Raw genomic sequence first — 6,000 nt, forward strand, 5'->3', positions numbered from 1 at the left:
GAACTGGAGCTAAAGCCTCCTTCCACCATTCAGCACTAAATCTGCTCTCCGCCTCCGACTCCCACTGAACACTGTTTCATCATCTCAAGTTAAAATAGAGCAGAATAACTGAGATATTTAGCTGTGCTGATCCTGTGTGGGTGGATTACAGGTAGAACTGGAGACGATGGACAGCAGGAACGCACAAAGTCTTGTATTAAAAACCAGGACTGAAGAAAAAGTATGTGAACTCTTTGGGATTATACTTGGATTTCTGCATAAATTAGTAATTAAATGTGTTCTGATCTTCATCTACATCACAACAACAGACAAACACAGTCTGATTAAACTAAAACCGCTTGCATGCTTTTATTGAACACAACATGTTAATATTCACAGTGAGAGTAAATAAAAGTTTGTGAATCTTTGGATTTAATAACTGGTTGATCCTCCTTTAGCAGCAAAAACCTCAACCAATCAAATGGTTTCCTGTAGCTGCAGATCAGACCTGCAGAACGGTCAGGAGGAATTCTGGATCATTCCTCTTCACTAAACTGTTTCAGTTCAGCTATAATATTATGGGATATCTGGTGTGAATCTCTCTCTTGAGGTCATGATGCTGCAGCATCTCAGTTGGGTTCAGGAGGTCAGGACTCTCCAGAAGGAGTACTTATTTATTTTCTTCTGTTGAAGTCGTTCGGTTGTTGATTTATTTCTATGTTTTGGGTCGTTGTTCTGTTGCATCATCCGTCCTCTGTTGAGCTTCAGTTGGAGGACAGATGGTCTTAAGTTTGCATTTTCCTGCAAAATGTAAACTTGGTAAACTTAGGAATTCATTTTTCCGTTGATGACGGCAATCCGTCCAGACCCTGAGGCAGCAAAGCAGCCCCAAACCATGATGCCCCCTCCACCATGTTTCACAGTTGGGATGAGGTTTTGATGATGGTGTGCTGTGTTGCCTTTTTTCTCCACACATAGTGTTGTGTGTTTTTCTTCCAATCAACTTAATTTTGGTTTCATCTGTCTGTAATATAACTGTAAGTCTTCAGCTGACACTCTAGGATTCTTCCTCACCTCATTGATCATTCTGGGCTGTGCTCTTACAGTCATCTTTACAGGGCTTTACCACACCTAGAGAGAGTAGCAACAACAGTGCTGAACTTTCTCCATTTGTAGAGCGTCTGTCTTACCGGGAACACATGAACATCAAGGCTTTTAGAGATACTTGTGTAACGCTTTCCAGCTTCATGCAAGTCAACAATTCTTGAATGTAGGTCTTCTGAGATCTTGATCTTTGATTCACATAAAGTGATGCTTCCTAAGAACAGCAAACTAAAAACTGGTGTGTTGATGTTTTTATAGAGCAGGGCAGCCAACACATCCAATCACATTTCATCACATCCTGCTTCAATTAGCTCTAAAAAGTCATTAGCCGAGGGGTTCACATACTTTTACCCCTTACTGTGAATGTTAACATGTTGTGATTAATAAAATCATGCAAACATGTATATATATATATTTATTTGTGTGGTTTTAGTTTAAGCAGACTGTGTTTGTCTATTGTTGTGATGTAGATGAAAATCAGAACACATTTAATCACCAATTTATGCAGAAATCCAAGTATAATCCCAAAGAGTTCACATACTTTTCTTGTAACTGCACTTTTTTATGGTTCAGAGGTTTTATATGCAGTTCTATTCTAAACTGTCTGAACTGCAGACCCTCCAGATTAAACCCTGAGTCACGGCCACCGGTATAAATAGAGTCTGGAGAGCAGCAGCAGCTATTTCCAACATCTGAGGGACGTTTATATAATGTGATGATTGGAGGAGATGCAGCAGGTGCAGCAGAGCTTCACAGGGCTTCCCTCCCCGAGAGCCTGAAATAAAAATCTGCTTTATTTATAATCTTTATCTATGTGTTGCTGAAACGTTGGTAAAACATTATAAAACTATATCAGTTAATAACATCACACATTTAATCACATCTGTACAACATTAATGAGATCCTGGAGCTTCAGAAATGCAGTAATAATAATAATCTGATCCGGTTCTTCCCTCACTCTAAACTAAACTAAACCTCATTAGAACGTGGAGAACCTCAGCAGCAGCAGGTAAATCTTTCACTGAAACTTCTGGATAATTGACTTCAATTATTAAACCCTCGTTACAGCAGCGGGGGGGAGGGGCTTCAGCTCCGCTAACGAGCGTCGCTAACGAGCGCCGCTGTTCAGAAGAGTGACTGTAGTGAGGAGGACGAGATCTGAGGGAGGAGAACAGATCCGTCACAAACACTAAACCCAACGAATTAACTCAGATCTAATTAATCCTCCTGCACAAGCTCTACCCAACACTACTCAACACCTATACACTCTATCCAACACTCTACCCAACACCTATACACTCTACCAAACACTCTACCAAACACCTATAAACTCTACCAAACACCTATACACTCTACCAAACACCTATACACTCTACCAAACACTCTACCAAACACCTATAAACTCTACCAAACACCTATACACTCTACCAAACGCTCTACCAAACACTCTACCAAACACTCTACCAAACACCTATACACTCTACCCAACACTCTACCCAACACATATACACTCTACCCAACACGCTACCCAACAAATATACACTCTACCCAACACATATACACTCTACCCAACACGCTACCAAACACATATACACGCTACCCAACACTCTACCCAACACCAATACACTCTACCCAACACTCTACCCAACACATATACACTCTACCCAACACACTACCCAACACATATACACGCTCTACCCAACACACCAAACAAAGAGGTGGTCATACTGCTCTGTTTTCTAATATGACTTAGTATATTTATATATATATATATGAGAGAGAGATAGAACATTGGAACAAAGATGAGAAGACAATCCCTCACACAGTGATTCTTCTGGTGCTCATTCTGCTCTCTACAGCTGAGTGTGTGTGTGTGTAACTGTGTGTGTGTGTAACTGTGTGTGTGTGTGTGTGTGATAGTGTGTGATGGTGTGTGATAGTGTGTGAGAGAGATAGATAGATATCACCATGGCGATGAGAAGATATCAGAACAGAAGAAAAGCAGCACAGTGTCCTAATCATTTGAGCCAATTCAGTTTAAATGAGTTTAATGTGTTTTATTTGCTTTTTTAACTATAAATGCACATTGATTATAGATGGATCTCTAGCTATCTAACTGGTTGTCTGTCTGTATCTCTGTCTGTCTGTATCTCTGGCTGTCTGTCTATCTATGTATCTAGTCGTCTTTCTGCACATTTATCTACCTGTCTGTCTATCTAACTGGCTATCTGTCTAGCCTGTCTGTCTGTCTCTCTGGTCTGTCTGAATGGTATTTGTGAGTACAGTAGTCAGTGTTCAGCAGTAAGTGCAGTATTATTATTACTATGCTGATATACTGACTGAAAGTAGAGTGCAGTTAGTGAACTGTGTAACACTGATGAAGAGAAGGAGAGATGGAGAGATAGAGAAATGGAGAGTTAGAGAGATAGAGGGATGGATGGATGGAGAGATGGAGAGAGATTGAGAGTAAGAGGGATGGAGGGATGAAGAGTTAGAGAAATGGAGAAATTGAAGGATAAAGAGATGGAGAGATGGAGGGACAGAGAGATGGAGAGAGACGGAGAGGGAGAGAAATGGAGAGAAGGAGAGATGGAGGGATGTAAGGATGAAGAGATGGAGGGACGGAGAGATGGAGAGTTAGAGGGATGGTGGGATGAAGAGTTAGAGAGATGAAGGGATAAAGAGATGGAGAGAGGGAGAGAAATGGAGAGATGGAGGAATGGAGAGTTAGAGGAATGGAGAGATGGAGGGATAAAGAGATGGAGAGATGGAGGGACAGTGAGATGGAGAGACAGAGAGATGGAGAGATAGAGAGATGGAGAGAAATGGAGAGATGGAGGGATGGTAGGATAAAGAGATGGAGAGATGGAGAGTTAGAGCGATGGAAAGACGAAGGAATAAAGAGATGGAGAGATTGCGCGCTGTTTGCCATCTGTTGATGGTTATATAAGCAGCAGTAATTAATGCAGTGCTCTTAAACCCGACCCGCCTTTCAGCAGATTCAGCTTCAGTTCTGATGAATCACGGTTTGTTTTCTCTCCACAGAACCAGAACCAGAACTGTACAGAGCTTTATTACACTGAGAGAGTTACAGATCTGATGAGTGAAAGTAAAACTCGTCTTGGTGAGATTTTAGATCAGTGGTTGTTTATCTGACTGTCTCTGTAGACTGCACCAAAATGTCTTGATGAACGAACCAATAGAAACTCTTCAAAATTACCTGAAATAAACTCTTTTTACCTTGACTTTCACTGAAACTTTACAAGTTTTTTTTCTCTTCTGTAAAGTTGCTGTTTTGGAGATAAGTGTTTTTCATTGGACAGAGACGATATGTGGTGCCGCTCTCGCGTCGCCCGCACTGATTAAACTCCGCCTCCCACCAATATCAATTCAATTCTGTCCTCTGTCTCTATGTTTAAAGTGATGAAGAAAAACTGAAGAGGTGTAATATTACCATAGAAAAATGCAGCGCCACCTAGTGTACTGGTAAAGATTGCACAATCAGGTTGAGTTAAACACCAAGTGCTGAACACCTTGTTTAATAAGATAAAGTGATTCAGAATGTGTTAAAATAAAGGATTAAACTATAGGGTTAAATAAGGGATTAAAATAGAGAGTTAAAGTAAAGGGTTAAACTAAAGAGTTTAAAGTAAAGAGTTTAAACTAAGGGTTTAAAGTAAAGGGTTTAAAGTAAAGGGTTTAAAGTAAAGAGTTTAAACTAAGGGTTTAAAGTAAAGGGTTTAAAGTAAAGGGTTTAAAGTAAAGGGTTAAACTAAAGAGTTTAAAGTAAAGAGTTTAAATTAAGGGTTTAAAGTAAAGGGTTAAACTAAAGGGTTTAAAGTAAAGGGTTTAAAGTAAAGGGTTAAAGTTTCTGTGTGGGTTTGTCTCTGGGCGGTTCTGATGGTTTTTCCTCCAACTGAATGAAATAAATCTAAACTGAAGCAGGAATAAAAACATGATATTTAAGGAGCTGCAGGGCGACTGCAGGGTCAGAAACTGGTCTTTTCCCAGCGAGAGCAGACAGATTAACTGCAGAACAGGCAGGAAGTTTCCACGCTCTTCCCCTGTGCCCCTCCGGGACCTCCAGCACATGTTCCTCACCGGCGGAGGAACCGGCCGGAGACCGGCGCTCAGACCATTCACATTCCTCAAATTCCCACTACAACCCTGCTGTCCCCAGAGACGCAACGCTGTTTGAGACATTTCACTTAAAGAAACATTACGCTGTCCTTCCCTGAGAGAAAGACATGTTATATATTTATTAAAAACATTTCAGCACCATATTTTACATCTCTGATAAAAATCTCTCTCTATAAAATAAAGTAGCTTGTTCAGCTACTGCACTTGCGCTGATCTCCACATGTTGACAATCCTCCTCTCTCAATACAAGCTGCTAGCTGATTGGCTCTTTCTTCAGAAGGGTGGGACTTTATCTGTAAGCATTCCTACATAAGTCATTGGCTGGTCTCCTCATTAATAACGTCTCTCATTATAATTTATATATGGAGTTCTGTGGAATTCAGACACTAGTGTCTCAATCTTATTAAAAACTAGAAATGCACCAAATGATTAGAAACTGACCATATTTGGATAAAAAATGGCAACCTTTAAAGACTGAGCTCTTCAAAGAGCACCTACTCTCCTAACACCTCTATTTCTCTTTAGTCTCCTTCAGGTTCTGCTAAAGTGTTTATTTCTATGTCCTCTGTTGCTAATGTACATCGAGATCTAAGTGGTTTTGGATAATAATATAAGCAGTAACTGCAACTAATGTAATAAATGTATAATAAATGTTATTTTTCCACTCTCTATAATAACAGTATGATTACAGTCGGATGCTGTCGGTGCATCACTCTAATCCTCTCTGAGTTTCCTCATCAGGACCTGCTGAACTGATGATGTAATGGAGGACTGGTG

Source organism: Astyanax mexicanus, chromosome 11 (genome assembly GCF_023375975.1).
Source record: "Astyanax mexicanus isolate ESR-SI-001 chromosome 11, AstMex3_surface, whole genome shotgun sequence".
Classification (NCBI taxonomy): domain Eukaryota; kingdom Metazoa; phylum Chordata; class Actinopteri; order Characiformes; family Acestrorhamphidae; genus Astyanax; species Astyanax mexicanus.